The sequence below is a fragment of the Cupressus sempervirens genome, chromosome 10 (assembly GCF_028749045.1).
Source record: "Cupressus sempervirens isolate cs-2001-9-10 chromosome 10, ASM2874904v1, whole genome shotgun sequence".
Classification (NCBI taxonomy): Eukaryota; Viridiplantae; Streptophyta; class Pinopsida; order Cupressales; family Cupressaceae; genus Cupressus; species Cupressus sempervirens.
In genome coordinates, this window is record NC_143127.1 from 256,390 (window position 1) to 275,880 (window position 19,491).

The following is a 19,491-nucleotide window of genomic DNA, read 5'->3' on the forward strand; positions in this document are numbered from 1 at the left end:
TCATAGAGACTTTGAGTAGACACCTCTTTCTTTGTGTTCTCCAATTCCTTTCTCAAATCGAGGTTTTGCTTTGCAGCTAACTCCTCTTTTTTCTTTGCATTCTCCAATTCTCTCCTCAATTTGTGGATTGTGTTAGTGCTTGCAGTAACACTAGACTCCGTTTTCTTTGCATTCTCCAATTCCTCCTTCAAATCACTGATAGTTTTTGCAGTTGACAACTCTTTTTGTTTCATATTCTCCAATTTGTTATTCAAATTGTGGATTGTGTCTACAGTAGACTCCTCTTTTTTCTTCTCATTCCCCAATTCCTTTTGCAAATTAAAAATCATACTTGCCCTAGACTCCACTTTGTTCTTTTCCTTCTCCCATTCTTCCTTCAAAATTTTATTTTCCTTGGCAGTAGATTCCAGCTCAGTTTTCAATTGATTCATGACCTGTGCACTACTTTCTATAGACTTGAACAACTGTACAGTAGACGCTTGTTCATTCTTAAGTCTTTTTTGGCACTCATCCAATTCTTTAGTCAAATGTTGCACTTGTTCATTCATCTTTTCTTGCTGGACAATTGCCTCTGTAGGAGAAGATTTCTTTATCCTGTTTTGCAATTCTTTGAACCTATTGTCTGCTGCTTTCTCCTTCGCCTTCACATTATCAAGGTCTGCCTGTAACTTTTCTATTTGCTTTGTAAGCCTTTTGTTTTCCCTCTCTGCTTTCAGAAGTGTAGAGTAGACCATTTTGTTGCTCTCTTTTGATATATTGATTTTGTCAATATTTTTCACTTTTGACAAATCCATTTGAAGACTGGTAACTTGTCTATCGTTACGATTTATTACATTTTGTGGTGGATTATTATATCTGCCCAGGGGCATAACAGCCATGAAGTTCATCATTTTATTGTTTGGATCATATGTTGGAAATATTCTGTTAGTAGATCCCTGACATTCGACAACTACATCACTTTTCAAAGTCTTCATAATTTGCCTATTTCTTTCGCTTGTCTGTTCAAACTTTGATGCAAACTCGTTCAAACTAAAATCTGGGTTTTCTGACACAATTGAGTGTTTGAAAGGTGAATTATCAACTGTATCGTTGAATGCTGATGCTCCTCCATCTCTAGCTAACCTTTCTCCACCTACAACTGTATTTTGAGGATTGCCAACATACTAAAGATGGCCCATTCCAAATCCTGGCGTTTTAGGACTATTTTCAGGGTTTTGTAGAGAAGCCACTGGTGCATACATTGCTGAAGTAACCGCTAACATTTCTTGCGATGTAATTGTCATAAGTTTTTGCTTTTTTGCACAAGGTTCATCCATGCTAGTGCCAGTGTCAGTGCCAGTGCTAGTGGGATCAACTACAACTAGATTTGAAGATTTAATAAATAATGTGGTTGGATGACCTTTAGAAGCAGAAGTATAATTTTTTTGCCCTTTTTAGATGAATCATCTTCAATCTCGAAGCTTCCAATGATTGGTTTACTTCCTCTTTTGGGTGGGTCTGGTACTGGAACTGGATTCCAAATCCCATCACCACTTGCACCAATGGGCCCTATACCTGCATAACCCATTTTTTGTATCATAGTTGCTCCTTTACCGTACGTTTGTTTAATAGAATCACTCATTTGAAGTTTAATAATATCTCTACCCCTGGTTGATCCAGAATCCTCAATACCTTGAATGTCAGCATCAGAGTGGAGGTCCTCCTATCTTTGAATATCACTGTCACTGCAAGTCTCAAGTTGATATAGTACAGTTGGATGCTCTTTATCCCAATAAGTGCTGAAAAGGTCATCCTCGTCAATTTCCTCAAAATTTGATGATGTCTTTGGTTCACCCAAATTTTGCCTCATTTTCCAAAACTCAGTTGTCTTGGTTTGACACCACATTTCAGATGTGCATGCCTCTTTAATTGCTTTCGGCATAGACTTCTTAGAAGGTTTAGGTGCTTTCTCATAGAAATTTAAGTATGTCAGAGGCCTTGATTTGTGTGACTCTGATATGTGTAGTGTCGTAATTTGGGATGACAACTGTTGCATTGAAATATTATTCTCTGTTGCATGTTTCTCCATCTCTTTCTTAACGTCATCCCACAAATCCTTGTTTTTTAACTTTTCTATCAATGGCATCTCCTGGTGTTGACATTTGCTCGCAGAGTTCCCATTGGCAATAAGTCTTGTTTTTATTATGTTCAGTGGATCATAATTCTAGTGACTAACAAAATGAAAGCCAAAAAAAGTTACCAAATCATTTGATACTTTGGAAGCCTTTCTCTCAAATGTGAGGCCTCCAATTGCGAAAGGCAAGGAAGGAAATATCGTTTTCTTTTGTTGTCCACTGAAAAGTTCATCTACGCTCTCCATCTGCCTTACATATTCCAGTGCAAAAACCATTTCTGTAACATGCATTGGAAGTTTGCAGGGTTCAACTGCTAAATCGTAAAACCTTAAGACAGTGTACTCTTCCATGAAGAACCAGTCAGCCAATTGAATCTGACTTCCCAATTGAATGCAATCTTTACAAGACATAGGCAATCTAGGCATTGTAGTGCTTATGATTTTTTGGTAAATAGATGACAAAAAGAAATCTACAAAATGGTTGTAGTTTTTATTGTTAGCAGTCATCCTCATCTTATGTGTCCACTCATATACTGGACTTGGTGTCTCTAATTTCTTCTGGGTTTTCTCATCAAACTTATAGACCTCAATATCAAGCTTGTTGTTCTCTATCTCAAATATTGGGCGATGCTTTGCTAAAAGAAGGTAGCATAAGTAACTTGTGAACCTAAATGTCTTCGTCTTGCCTATAGTTGTACTTTGTTCAATCATTAGTAATTGTTGTTGCATAGATTCAATAATGTACCGAACAAAATTATATCTTACTACTACATTGTCAACTGACTGACCTCGACAATGGATATTATAAATCATTTCAAGAACACTAGCCCCCACTTCCTTGTTACTGTCCAATCCCAGACAAAATGATAACAAAGAAATAGTATTCTGAACCCATGGCACAAAAATATCATACTGATAAGGAGGCTTATGGTCTTTCTCCAGTGTAACAGTAACACTACTAGTGGACGCTAAGGGTATTAAACCCTTAATATATGAATTTTGAAAACTTCTTTCCAGCTTGTCATAAGCTTGAGCTAGTTTATCCAAGTCAATGTGCTCATTAGAGCTTTCTATTCTAAACCCTAACCCTAGGTCTAACAGAGTGAAAAATTCAGTCTCAGTTATTGATAAAAATTCCTCCTGAGTGTTTTGGTTTACAATTGCCTTTCTATTTTCATCATAATTCTGAGCACATAGCATTACAATTTTAGGGCAAGGGAATACTTCAGGTGCAGTGAGGTTTGCTAATCCAGTAACAAGAGCAACTAGTTTATTTGTATATGCACCAATATTGCTGTTATATTTGTAATAATTTCTCCCCTTCTGGGGATCTTTCCACTTACTAAACAATGAATGTCTAATTGCCATGATTCCAGAATCTCCATGGATAACAGGATAAAAAATATCATGACATTCATCGGTGAAACCTGGGGTTTGTAGCACTTGTTTGAGTTGTATAATGGTGTTCTTTTCCTTTATGGGTGCACTCGTTTGCGAGGTTTTTGACTTTGTTTTGCCCATGCCTGGCTGCTACTGGTTATTAGACTTCAGACCCTATTCAAAATAATTGTAAAGTGTAAACCTAAGACAATTAAAATCAAGATTTCTATTGCTGCAAATCGCAATGGAATTTTTTTGAAAAAAATTAAATACCTGGAATTGAGATTGGATAATTGGTGTTGTCCTTTGATACCCAAGTTTCACACTTTCAGTCTTCAGAAACCAGAACACAATTGCTAGTCTTTGAAAATTTAAAATTTGAAAACCCTATGGCTATTCTATCGGACTCTCGTCCAAGTCGTCTTACATTCCAGAACTCTCAACTTCATACTCTAAAAAGGTAATACTTGAAGTTTAATAGTTAAAATGAAAGTAATAAGAAATTAATGGTTTTAACTTTTATGTACAATGTACATCTAACCGTGGTTCGTAATAAATTGTCAAGACTCAAAATCAATATTAAATAATGTAGTGATGTACATAAGTTACACGTGTCGCGATTCCGGATGCATCTTGGCAGATGGGAAAGCATTCCCCAAATCGGCCCGAAATTCATCTCGGGCCACCGATCTATAGACTATCAAATGGTTATTATTAAATTTATTATTGTTACTATATTAATATATAATACTATATTAAATAATATAATATAATGATAATAATAATGACCATCTCAATCTGATTGATTGAGATTCATCCTGGGCCGTCGATGACTCCAGAATTATTATTATTATTATTATTATAATATTATACCATATAATATTTATATAATATAATATAATAATATTATTATTATAATATAATATAATAATAATAATGACTTGAGTCATTGACGAAATTATTATTATTATTATTATTATTATTTATATAATAATTATTGACCCAAGTTATCGACAGCCCGGGAGGAATTTCGGGTCGTCGATGACTCGATGGTTCTAACTTATTATTATTATTATTATTATTTATATAATATAATAACAATAATAATATTTATATAATAATAATATTTATGATAATAATAATAATAATAATATTATACAATATAATATTTATATAATGTAATAATAATAATAATATTAATGACTCGAGTCATCGACGAAATTATTATTATTATTAATATTTATATAATAATATAATATTTATATTATATAAATAATAATAATATTTATATTATATAAATATTAATAATCACATAATATTATATAAATATTAATAATAATTCCACATAATATTATATAAATATTAATAATAAAATAATAATAATAATAATAGTTTCGTCGATAACTCAAGTCATTATTATTATTATTATTACATTATATAAATATTATATGGTATAATAATAATAATATTATTATTATAATAAATATTATTATTATATAAATAATAATAATATAATATTATATAAATAATAATAATAATAATAATTTCGTCGATGACTCGAGTCATTATTATTATTATTACATTATATAAATATTATATGGTATACTAATAATAATAATATTATTATTATTATTATAATAAATATTATTATTATATAAATAATAATTATAATAATAATATAATATTATATAAATAATAATAATAATAATTTCGTCGATGACTCGAGTCATTATTATTATTATTACATTATATAAATATTATATGGTATAATAATAATATTATTATATAAATATTATTATTATATTATATAAATAATAATAATAATAATAATAAAAATCATCAAGTCATCGACGGCCTGGGAGGAATTTCGGGCCGATTTGGGAAATTTTTTTCCATCTGCCCAGATTCATCCGGATGGGAAAAGATTCCCCAAATCGACCCAAAATTCCTCCCGGGCCGTCAATGACTCGAGTCATTATTATTATTATATTATATAAATATTATATGTTATAGTTATTTATTATATAATAGAACATATACTATAATATAATATAATATAATTATAGTCATATGATATAATCTTAACCATATAATAAAATATAAATATAACCATGTAATATAATATAATAATATAATATAATATAATAATAATAATAAATTTATTAAAATATATAATGACCATCTTAGACAATAGACTCAATCTAATAGATTGACGGCCCAGGATGAATTTCGGGCCGATTTGGAGAATCTTTTCCCATCTACCCAGATTCATCCGAAATCGTGACACGTGTCATGGAATCCACGATTATATGAGATGGTCATACTCATTGTTATTATTATTATTATTATATTATATAAATATTATATGGTTATAAATTATAATCATATTATATTATATTACAGTATAGTATAATTAATTATATTATATGTATATGATATGGTTATAATTACAATTTAAAAATATAATTGCAAATGCTCTATTTTTATTCATATTTATTATTTAGTTTCAAAATTAAAATATAATATAGTTATAATATCTATAAATTATTAAAATTTAACATATATTGAAAATTCTGATAATTGTTTATAAACTATTCTTCCTCATTTAAAAGATTTCATAATGAAAAAAAAGTTAGGAATAGGTGACAAGATAGATAAATTATAAAAATTTGACACATAAATTTGAAACAAACTTACAAAGTCGTAGACTAAGAAGAACAACGATTTGAGATTTGAGAAGCCAAAAACTATTGTTTTCATTGATAATATTTTAGACTGTACAATGTACATAATACTGATTCATAGCTTACATATTCAGAATAACTGATTAAATCACTAATCAACCTGGTTTTACTATTTCGTAATTTACAAAAAAGGGCAGGGCCCAATCCAAAGAAAAATACAAAAATCTTGAAAACATTTTTTTGGCAAATTTTTGCCCTAATCAAAATTTTTTTTTGCCCCAAAGGGCCAAGGGAACAGGGAACATTGAACAGGGAACCAGGGAACCAGGTAGGCTGAAAGCATGAGCGGGCTGAGGGGCCGAGGGATTGAAGCCTTTAAAGTAAATAAAAGTAAATAATAAAAAGAAAACATTTTAAAAATATATTATTTAAAAAAAAACTGATTTAAAGTCATGGACAGTTGATGGGATGATTTAAAAAAATAAAATTAATTGATTTAAAGTCATCAAGTGGTTCTCTTGTAATACAGATTATGCAGAGACCTTTTAAATTTAGTTGTGCTTGACTAATAATGAGTCAGATCTTCAATAAATATGTAATCCCCTTATAAATAACATTTTTATACAATCTTATAAATACATTTTTTTTTTTATAGCAATTCTAGAGTTTAAGATTGTAATAATGTAAATTTTTAATAATATATTATTAAAAATTATTTAGCTAATTTAATAATATATTATTATTAAATTAGCTAAATAATTTTTAAATTTTTAAATAGTAAATAGTATTTAGTTAAGAAAGAAAATGTTTTAGAATAAAATCAAACAACTTATATATTTCTCTTGATATATATATATATATATATATATATATATATATATATATATATATATATATATATATATATATATATATATATATATATATATATATATATATATATATATATATATATAATTTTATTTTTTTGATAAAAAAATTATAAAATTTAATGAAAAACTATTATAAAATCAAATATAAAATGTGATAATAAATGTGTTAGTTTGTTCCGCAGACTCATCTTAAGTATGTTTAGAATAAAATGCAATGTAATTATATATCATAAATTTATTGTTCATCCTAAATAGAATCTAATTTAAAAATTAATAACATGTTTATAGTAAAATATAATGTAAACTCAATGAAAGATTCAAAGAAAAAATATGACCACAATGTATTTGTTCCTTCCAAAATCTACCTAAGATAATTTCTATTATTTCATCCTAAAATCTAAGATATTTTTTATTCTTAATATTCAATTTTATTCTAAACAAAATAATTGACAATAAATTATGATATAATTTATTAAATTAACTGTAATGTAATGATTGAAGAATGATATTATAACATAATCGATTGAATATAAATATTAGAAATTGCAATAAGATGATTTAATCCATGAATGAGTTAATTAATTAATGATAAACTAATATTTACCCATTTAATCAATTGTATATTAGTAGTACATTATTGACTTAATAATATGTAGCAAAATTTGATAAGTTTACAAAGCGGACGATATTACTTTGTTACTTTGTTACGAATGAGATAATAGATATTAAATATATACAAATATGTGTGGAGACGACCAATAAAATAGTTGGTGTTACTATTTGGAAAAGTTTGTGATCAAAGAAATGTACACTAACGCATCCGTACACTGATCGGATCTGAGAAAACAATATTCTGACAAATGTACTATAATTTCTCCTGATGCATATGGGGGCATGGGTGGCATGGCATACCCAGCTAGTCAAAATAACTGGCTGGGTAGCCGTTGCCCACTATAACCACGTCATCACGAAGGGACCAGTCACGATAAGGGAAGAAGAGATCAGCTAGTACAAAAGACTTTCACGTTAGAGTGTGTGCCCATCAGGGAGGTCATCTACCATAGAAAGTGAACCAGACATGAGACCAAGGACCACGTCATCAAAAAGCAATTAAAATAGGTGATTAATAGCTAAGAATCCCCATAGAAGACAATTGAAACAATGGCTCAGTAGGAGCTAGAGTCCCTGCCTAATTTGTATTTGAATACAAAAAAAGATTTGGTATATTTGCAAGAGCAAACAATAATAAGGAAGCTTAGGTTTTGTTTTAAAAAGTTTTTTCAATTATGTTACATTTTAAAAGAAATTGAAAGATATTTAAATTTTGAAGAATAGAAGGAAATGATAGAAATTGTAATTTATAACATAATTCTAAAAATATAATCGATTAATAAAAATTTGGACTTAATTTTTACAATTTTTATTTTTGTGTTATGTTTTTTAGTAATTTTAATAAATATATGATTTAAAAAAATATATAATATATTAATTAAATATATATTTGTTTAATATGGCTCACATTTATATTATACATAATTTAAAAGCTATAATCTATTAATTTATTATTAAACGAAAGAAAACAAATAAAAATATTTTATTTGAAAAATTGTTCGAAAGTTTTGGATTATCGTGTGTGTGTGTATATATATATATATATTTCTAATTTTCAAAAATAATAATGCAAACTAAAATGTTAAACTTTTTATTTATATTAACATGATATTTATATAAATATTCTACATAATAATTGATCACTAAACTAAACTAAAAAGGACTATATATGACACTTTATTAAAATTGACATTAATACAAAGGTTATATATGTAAAATTAAAGAATATAAGAAATTTTAGAAATAAAAAATTTAAAAATTATTCTGAGTATTTCATAATTGAAATTATTTTTAAAAAAATATAGACTAAATAATGTCACAATTTGTACATAACTAATATTGACATCAAAATTGAATATGATGGAGGCAAAACATATATAATGTAATTTAAACTAATTTAATTTCATTGTTAAGTTATATTTTTTTAGAGTTATAATGTAACAAATAATAAATAGCTGAAGAATAGAATTTTTGAAAGTAAAGTAAACAATTTTTAAAAAAAAATGGTAAAGAAACAATTAATGAAAATAATTCTTTTTCATTTTTCATTTTTCATTTTTAAAAATTATTGAAACAAATAGTCATTTGAGCTTTATTTAATCTCCTCAACATAATCCAAATGAAATTAAGGATGAACTAGTAATAATATTGACATAAAAATGATAAGGTCATTGAGCATAAAATTGGATAAAGATGTGTTAATGTTTGTCACCAACTCCGTTGACAAGAGTTTCAGTCTATGCATTTGCATTGATTCCAGGGTGGTTCAGGATGAGTACAAGGAGGAGCTGTTGTTGAAAGTTCTGAATTGTTCCTCCAATTTTCTTCTTCCCCTCCTTTTCTTCATCTCCATTGTTTCTTTTCTTGCATGTTGAGGAGCAGGGGAAGCATGGGAAGAAAGTGCAGTAGTTGGAGCAAAGCTCAACAGCGGCAGCGAGTTAAAAATGAAGCCGAACTCAAAGGATGAAAGGAAAGTCCACGCCAAGTTGCAAAGCATTTATATGGAGGAAGCCACAACAGGGAAGATCACCACAGCACCCCACGTCCAAGAACAATCCAGAACTTTGAAGTAAAGGATCTGAATACCCCACAGTCTGCAGGAGTGCCACATTGATAGAAATAAGGAAGTAGAGAAAGTTCTAATGTTAAGGAAACCTTGATCTATTACTGAATCAGCAGTGGAGCAGGCACGAAAAATGGGACAATACAGAGATCTACGGCAGGGTAAAAGGATGGTTCAGAGTTTGCAGCAGGGGCATCCACGTGGATGAAGATGATCACCACAGCTCCACGCTATATGAGAGCTTCCAGACGTAAGAGAAGGAGAATCTGCAGGCAAAAGAAAAAGTTGGAGCATTCACATAAGTGAAAAAAAACCATGTTGTCAAACTGAACACCTCATACCATATGATTCGGCTGCAGTGTGAGGGGAAGACCCTGCACATTTAGTAGGGAAAAACACGCATTCTTTTCAATAGAAAAGTCGCTTAATTGATGCAGCTCCACGTCCAAAGTAAGAAGGTTGGCTGAGAGCTCCAGTGCTTCACGCATTGAAGTGGAGGAGGCCAGGCATCATATAATGGAATCGTCCATGTCCAATGAGGACGCTGCAGAACATGAAGCCGCCTGTGCATTGGAAGGAAGGTTCACACCGTGGCACGTTTGACAGGGCCATCACCAGCAAGAAGAGGCCGCAGCATGGAAAAGGGCGTTCACGCCATAGCATGGACAGATTTCCATGTAGAGGAAAGATATCTCCACGCCAAGATGATTAACAGCCCACGTTCTGAACTGGAACTCACGATTGGAGGAAGTCGCAGCTACAAAGGGCATAATCCCACATGCTTGGTGAGAGGAATAAAAAGCATGCTTTATACTTGGTCGTGTTATAATCGTGCGCATTTAATGGCGTGTTTGAAGAGTGGGTTGCTACCCACGTCGAGGGGCCCATCCGGCCAACTAACATACAAAGTCAGATAAGTTTTGACCTTCCCAATATTAAGAGAGACTGTCGTGACGTCACAGAAAAGATGTAAGATCTTACGATCAGCATGTGATCGACAAAGCAAAATATTAAAGCTCCGATACTAAAGTGAAATGGTTAGCTTATGATCGCTGAAAACATTCTGAGGGCTTACGATCCTATGAACTCGTAGGATCGTGCAGGGTTTTTCATTGCAATACGATGATACGAAGTTATTGAATGATGAAGTGAGAAGTCGACTTGAAGAGATAAGGGAGAATTTTTATATTTAATTGTATAGTTTAAAGTGCTATAATAAAAATATGTTTTAAGGTAAAAAGTCAGACTTTGTGTTAGAATTAAAACATTTTTAATTACTAAAAAAAATCAACATATAACATTAATTAATTAATTAATTAATTTTATATAATATTCAATAAATATTTTTTAAAACTATTATTTTCATGGAATTGAAGTACATAAAATTTATTTATGTGCAAACTGTAGAGGACTTTTTTCACCTTTAATTTGTTCTTCATTTCTAACATGTCTTATAGAAAGAATTAATTGTCCAAGGCATATTTCTACAATATTCTTAATAAGTATTACTATCTTATTGTTAAAAATATTATAAAAATTTAATTAATTAATTAATTTATGTTATAGGTTAATTTTTTTAGTAATTAAAAATGTTTTAATTGTAAAACAAAGTTTGACTTTTTACTTTAAAACATATAGTTTAAACTATACAATTAAATATAAAAATTATGTTAAAAAATGGTTCTATTATAAAACATTAATGTAGATTCCGGATTCCGGAATCAAAGTGGATGCCACTGACTAACAAATGACATCACAGCAATGCCTGATGTAAAATTATGCATAGTTACAAATAAAAAAGGTTACATGCGGCTTTTAAAACTAATCCCACAAGAGTGCCCCATATAATGTGCATTGAAAAAAATCCAATCCTACAAAAATGCCGATATAATCTGCATTGAAAAAAATCCAATCCTGCAAAAATGCCTATAGAGTATGCGGATTTGAGAAGAAAAAATGCCAGCCCACAAGTGAAAATTGCTGATACGCAGGCCCCACAAACTGTGTAATGGCGGCAATGTATATCAAAATCTTCGTCCATCTAAATGCTACTTAAGCTGCCCTCATCGCTTTTCTCTGATAGAGACAAAATTTGGAAGCACCCTTCCCTCAGATAAAAGGGTTTCAAAGGGTTTCAGCCACCATCCATAAATGTAGACCAACTTTGTATTTTTGAATTCCAACGCTTTAACTAAGTTTGATGAGTTAAAACAAGTCGAGTGCCTAGCTTCGAGAAATCCAGATCACAGATCTAGAGGACAATAGGAAAAAATGTTTTTTTTTTTAACTGCAAAAAATAAATATATCTCTGGCTAGATTGTGAATAATCAATTAAATGGACATTCATCACACCAGAATAGAAGGGGGTTTTGGTCAAATAGCTGCAGTCATCGTGCTCTGCAGTGATCTTTAGCTGTTGCCAACTCAAATTCAAATTGAATCGTATGAGTGGGTTTGGGCTTTATTTTTATTTTTTTTGGTCTATTTTGTTGCCGACCCAGCAGCATATCTGCCCAGCTAGGGTTTTGCAGAGGGCCACTTCATTTACAGTGGCAGAGATGTTGGGATGTAGAACAGCATAGCAATAAAGCCAAAATCTGAAGAACCACCAATAAATTTAGTTCTTGCATATTGTGATTTTGTGCCTTGTAATATATTATTCAAAGTATATTTTGCTAAAGTGCTAGTTGGTATATTTCACCTCACTGATGAAATGTGAATTGATGATAACTAACTCAAAGTGACAAAGGTGAATTGCGAAAAATCATCACCTAATTTGATACATTGAGGCTTATTGGAGATGGATAAAGGCAGTGAGAAATACCAATTGAATCCTCAAGATATTTGGAGATGTCGTAGTATCAAATTCTTGTTATGATTTTAATATGTAAGTTTTGCATTAGTTTGTGCTATGTAATGAAGAAGGCTTCTCTTTATTTTTTTGGTGCGTAATATGACATAATAATAATGTACAAAATTTCATGAACCGGTTGGGCAAAGAATATTGTGCATTTTTGAATGACAGGCAAGCAAATGCTGGTGGCAGTTGGATTTCATCTCTTTCTACATTATGTTGCTAATTTGCATACCCCGTGTTAAGATTCTTGGGTTCTTTAGGTGTTATAGGTCTGTTCCAGTCAACAACTTTAAAGTAGATTTTCTTTTATTAGGAATAAGAAAGGATTATCATTCTCATCATCAGATGTTACATTGATTCTCATCATATTCTGACATTCCTCCTTTTCTTCTTCTTCTTCTTCCGAGGATCCAGATTCTGATGTTTCAGAGGCCTCTTCGTCAGAGAGTTCTACTTCATACTGTTTGCAGATGATGTCATGTGGTAACACCTTATCCACATCTACTAACTCATAACCAAATTCTGATTGTTCAAGTATTGTGAATATTCTTTCCTCAGAATTGATTAATTTCTGTTTTCCTTTTCCTTTTCTTAGGGATGGCCTTTCTGGACATTCATTAGCAAAATGTCCCTTCTTACAGATATAGCAGACTGGATTTCTTCTTCCTTTAGTTTTGAATCCAGTTTTTCTAAAGGCCTTATACCTTATTTGTTTCCTAGGAACCCATTTCTTTGAGTACCTATTTCCCCTTTTGAATTGTTTTCGGGAACAGTCTGTGCATTGACCCTTTTCTTTTAATCTTTTCTTCCACCTATGTTTTCCTCTCCTTTGTTCTTTGAATTTATCCATTGGAAGACAGTAACTGTCAAAGGGATTTAGGAATTTGCACTTTTTTGTGGTGATTACTTTCTTTGCAATTTTTTATTCTTTTCTCTCTTTTTCAGCAATACAATCCTTCATATTTCTTGCCTGCAAATGATTCATACATTCCACAAATGTGGATAACTCCTTTCTATTTGTTTTTTCTTGTATGAATTTATCAAGGATTGGTGCATAATACTGAGAAAGTTGACTTGGCAAGCCATTTAGAAAAACATTTATCCAATTTGTGATTTGGTTAAGACAGACATTGCTTTTCATGTAATTCCTGATTTGAATAGTGACATATGCATCAAAATCTGAGAAATATAGGGATCTTGAAATCTTCACTGATGAAGACATCAGAAGGTTTGAGGCAGAATTGCAGAAGCCTAAAGGATATAGGAACGTGCATTTAGCCCAGATAAGAATAGGAATCCTGCCAAATTATAGAAGGGGTCTGGACATTATAATGCGAAATATGATCTATGATGGTCGACATAAGAATCTTCCGCATGCCATCTTAGGAGCCTGTCTTGATTTTATGAATAACGGTCCAACCATTTGGACATGCAAGTTGGATTATCCTCTGTCCATTGCAGATGATAACTTCAAAAAAGTTCTGACATATAAGTTTGATTCTATGTCATGTCCCCTTTTCAAATAATTAAAAAATAATAATCTTTGCTAAGGCAGGCAGGCCCAAGAAAGTGAAGTTTCGGAAAAAGGGGGTTAATCTTTGGAAACCGTTGGACTAATAAATGAAAATTATTATTAAAATATGTTTCATTAACCTCTCTTGGACGTGAGTTACAGTTATGCCCTCTTTTAAGGGGTTTGGAGGCATTTTGGGGGGATTCCAGAACTTGATTTTGCTCACTTTCTTTGTTATTCTTCAGAGGCTGCAAAACCTGTGGAGAAGGAGACCCAAGAACGGGAGTTTACAGGTTTCCAGGGAGACCCAAGAACGGGAGTTTGCAGGTTTCCAAGAAGGCTAAGGACGGGAGTTTGAAGCCATTCCATGTGCATGCTCATACAGAGTTTGCCTTTGTGCTGAACAGTGCAGATTTGTGGGTTTTGGGGTGTGTTTTTTGTATGAGTTTGGTGTTTTCAGTTGAGTATTTCATATCAGTTTGGGTTGCTGCTGTATTTCAGACTTTAAGGTGTTAAAATAGAGCTGAATATATTTATTGGGACGTGATTAAACTTCTGAGATAGATTATTAGTGTTTTTGTGGTGTTTCCGGGCATTTTTGTGTTAATTTCGGGAGCCCGATGAGCATAGTTTTTGTCCTACATTTGAGAACTGTTGTGTAAAGGCTATACGGATCTGGAAATGTCATTTTGTAGGCTGTTATGCTGCTGAAATTTTTGTAAAAATGTCCACTTTCAGATTTATTAATAATAGGTGAAGCTGTGAAGCTTTTGGCACAATTTCTGGCATACCCGATTTGGGGTTTCTTGAGAAATTTGGTGGATCTTTGTGATATTAGTTGTTTGATCTTGAAAATCTGATTAGAGGTTGGAAATATTATGTAAAATCAGAAAAAGGACATTTCAGTGGTATCAGAGCCATGATCTTGCCAGCCTGAAGGTTTGTAGAAGTTGCATGTCAGTTTTGACAACTACCCAGATCTTGCATTTCAGTTTTTAGAACTACCCAAATCTTGCATGTCATAATTTATGGTTGCATGTTGCTTCTAATCAGCTGCATATCAAAATTTATGGTTGCATGCTACTTCTAATCATTTGCATGTTAGTTCTTGGTGAATTTGGTGGTTGTAGAAGTTTGCATGTCAGTTTTGACCACTACCCAGATCTTGCATGTCAGTTTTGACAACTACCCAGATCTTGCATGTCATAATTGATGATTGCATGTTGCTTCTAATCAGCTGCATGAAAAATTTATGGTTGCATGCTACTTCTAATCATTTGCATGTTAGTTCTTGGTGAATTTGGTGGTTGCATGTTGCTTCTAATCAGTTGCATGTCAAAATCTATGGTTGCATGCTACTTCTAATCATTTGCATGTTAGTTCTTGGTGTTTGAAGAAGTTATATCCTATTGGGGTTACACTCTACTTTATCCAGAATGGACAGGTATAGTACAGAGTCTCAGAGGACACGATCGTGGACAATTGATATCCAGAGTCAAAACAGTAGAAAGGATGGTTATTTAGACATTCGAGATAAACTTATGAAAATAAGCCATGACATGTCTGAACAGTTGATTGAGCACCACCGTATAATGAATGACATGTTGTCCGACCCAGCTAAGGTGGATAAGTTGACTGGATTTCTATTTGGCAGATTTTCTCACAGGGCAGATGACACAATTACCAAGAACTTGCATGAGGAGTTTGAGAAACTAGCTGATAGCCAGGTAGAGGTCTCAGATTCTACTCTGCCATAGGAGGTGGTGGGAAAGGATATTACACAGATTGATAGTAATGGTCAACTTGATACTCAAATTGAGACAATTGTTTACAGGTCGTCAAAGGGTGATGCCACAGGTATTCAGAATGGTATAGTTACAACAGGCAGTGACTACAGTGTAGTGGGTTCAGATGATGATTATGAGGATGTTGTTGTGCAGGATGGTGAGATACCTGGTAGAGATGAGCAGACATTGAGCATTCATGATTTTGCTGAGAAAGAGTATCAGGCACAGTTAGATGCTTCACCACATGAGGTTGAGGCTGGTAGTACTTCACATGATTTGTCCATCCAGCTGAAGGTGAACAAAGATAGTATTGTGACTTCATTATCTCATCATGACAAATATGTGGAGTTAGTTGGTATTGGTCATATTACTCAGGTGAGGAGTTTGCTTGAGTTACCAGTTGATTCTAGTTTACAGATATGGACTCGAGATTGTTATATTGGCATTTGGGATTCAGTTGACTGCAGATCTTTAACACTTTTTGGTAGCAGTGTTTGTTTGGGTGCTATCATGGATTTGATTAGTAGATTACATGGTGTTGTCTTTTCTTGTGCCAGTATCTTGTTTGATGTTGGTATTAGTTTTTATACACCGATGTTGGGCTTTGTTCATATATCCAGTCGACCATACTTGCTGGAATGTGTTGATGATCTTTCATATTTGGCAGTGTGTACAGATGAGTCCCAGGATCATATTGGCATTGATGACATCCAGGAGGATGTAGTGGGCAGTTTTGAAAACTTAGTTTCCTTGGGTACAGAGGAGTTGGACAGCAGTGCTAATGTTTTTGATACTTCGTATGTTGATATGAGCTTTAGATTTGATTCACAGGATATGGATTGTAATACTCTAGAGACTAGTGACTTTGATTATACTCCTTTAGACAGTGCATCAGAGGAGGTTTGTAGGAGACAGTCAAGCCAGTGCCATCATGTGTCTAATTAGTTGAGAGTTAGTGACCGAGACATTGCTATCACTTGCCAACATTTTGATGCTGCTCGTCAGTTGTTAGCAGTTTATGGATGGGGTTCTCCTACTAGTGATGAGCAGGAAGGAAGTTATCTTTCCTTGACAGAGATCCACTCTTTATGGGAGGCTATTCGGATTTTGAGACAGAATTATATGCAGTTGGTAGCCGACAGAGATTATCTTATGGAGTGGGGCAGTACAGCATATGATGCATTGTTGGCCAAGGAAGATGAGGTGAGTGAGCAGCTTGAGGTGACTTCTGAGATTCTTGAGAGTACACAGTTGGCTCTCAAGGAGTCACAGTTTCATTTGGCTAAGGTGACCATGGAGTTAGAGCGACTACAATCTTTACCTGATTCTATACAGTCACAAGCTATGGTGTTTGGTGATCCGAGGATGTCCATGGCCGAGATTGTCAGAGACAGTAGAGATGGGGATGCATCCATCCTTGATACTAACATTGGCATATCAGGTTCATTCCCACTAGAGTCAGGTTTAGTTGAGTTGGGTGTTGTAGCAGATTGTTGTATGCCTGACAGGGTGGTGGCCTCTAGTATTGAAGGCACGGAGACTAGAGATGTATCAAAGATCATGTGTGATGTTGGTGAGTCGGCAATTGGCATGGTTCCTACTAGTAATACTACTCCCTTGGTGATATCTTCGGAGGTAGTAGTTAGTTCCAACATGGTTAATGATCAATTGCAGTTAGTTTCATCTGGATTACAGTCTGAGCCACTGACTGAGATTGGCGCATTCTATCGGCATTACACTATGAGGTATACTCATCAATTTACCTTTGATGACCATGTTGATGAGATGATGATACAAAGATGTACTTTGGTTCCTAGTGCTTGTCGTCAGTTATGGGATAGTTCGACACCTCAGGATGAGGGTTGTGATGGGCATGACATGGCGATAGGTTCTACAGTTGACAGCTTGATAATACATGACTTAGAGCAGGAGTTTCAGAGTGATGCTTCAGCGGGTGTTGTTATTGATTCTACTCCTTTGGCTATGACATCTCCTGACTTAGTTGGTGATCAGTCACAGTGGGTTGTATCACTTGTTCCTGGTGAGCTGTTGACTAAGGTTGGTTTTTTTTATCAACATTATATTGCAAGGTATGTACATCAGTTAGCATTTGATCCTTGTGTTGAGGAGTTGATGGCAGGAAAATTTGGTTTGGGTTCCAATTCTTGCTATTTATCGTGTGATGGCTTTTCACCATCAGGGGTGCATGGTAGTTATGGTTATGAGATAGTGGTGTGTGATCTACAGAGTTGTGTTGACTGCAAGCATTGTATAGTGTGTGGATTCTCCATACTTTGTACAATTTCATTCGGGAGCATTCACCATTGTTGCAGAGTTGAATTGTACATTCCGTATAGGCCAGTGGAATGCATTGATGGTATTTACTGTGTTGGTAGTCCACTTTACTTGGGTTTTGATGTTCTAAGAGTTTGTGTCTCATGGGTTTCTGACTGTGGAAGTTGTGACTTTGGAGTTTGGTTGAGCAGTAATTGTCAGTTTGATTACAGATTCCTCTTGGTTATATTGCAGAGGATATTGCAGGAGCCTGTGTTAATTGACAATAGTATAGTTCATTACTACATTTGGGATCCAGGTGGATTGATTGGTTTATTGTTCAGCCATTGCTTGAGGACAAGCAATGTTTGGGAGGGGAGGAGTTTGGGAGGGGAGGACTTGTCATGTCCCCTTTTCAAATAATTAAAAAATAATAATCTTTGCTAAGGCAGGCAGGCCCAAGAAACTGAAGTTTTGGAAAAAGGGGGTTAATCTTTGGAAACCGTTGGACTAATAAATGAAAATTATTATTAAAATATGTTTCATTAACCTCTCTTGGACGTGAGTTACAGTTATGCCCTCTTTTAAGGGGTTTGGAGGCATTTTGGGGGGATTCCAGAACTTGATTTTGCTCACTTTTTTTGTTATTCTTCAGAGGCTGCAAAACCTGTGGAGAAGGAGACCCAAGAACGGGAGTTTACAGGTTTCCAGGGAGACCCAAGAACGGGAATTTGCAGGTTTCCAAGAAGGCTAAGGACGGGAGTTTGAAGCCATTCCATGTGCATGCTCATACAGAGTTTGCCTTTGTGCTGAACAGTGCAGATTTGTGGGTTTTGGGGTGTGTTTTTTGTATGAGTTTGGTGTTTTCAGTTGAGTATTTCATATCAGTTTGGGTTGCTGCTGTATTTCAGACTTTAAGGTGTTAAAATAGAGCTGAAAATATTTATTGGGACGTGATTAAACTTCTGAGATAGATTATTAGTGTTTTTGTGGTGTTTCCGAGCATTTTTGTGTTAATTTCGGGAGCCCGATGAGCATAGTTTTTGTCCTACATTTGAGAACTGTTGTGTAAAGGCTATACGGATCTGGAAATGTCATTTTGTAGGCTGTTATGCTACTGAAATTTCTGTAAAAATGTCCACTTTCAAATTTATTAATAATAGGTGAAGCTGTGAAGCTTTTGGCACAATTTCTGGCATACCCGATTTGGGGTTTCTTGAGAAATTTGGTGGATCTTTGTGATATTAGTTGTTTGATCTTGAAAATCTGATTAGATGTTGGAAATATCATGTAAAATCAGAAAAGGGACATTTCATTCTACATCTGATATGTTAGAA

At 33.2% G+C, this 19,491-nt stretch overlaps 1 long non-coding RNA gene across 2 annotated transcripts in view; it reads right to left on the reverse strand.

The window, feature by feature from the left end:
* Positions 1–9,264: 9,264 nt before the first annotated feature.
* Positions 9,265–19,491, reverse strand: part of LOC149532247 (uncharacterized) — a 30,550-nt gene continuing 20,323 nt past the window's right edge. For both annotated transcript variants that reach the window (XR_016357892.1, XR_016357891.1), the window contains exon 4: positions 9,265–9,989. This is a non-coding gene — a long non-coding RNA (uncharacterized LOC149532247). The remainder of the gene's footprint in view (positions 9,990–19,491) is intronic.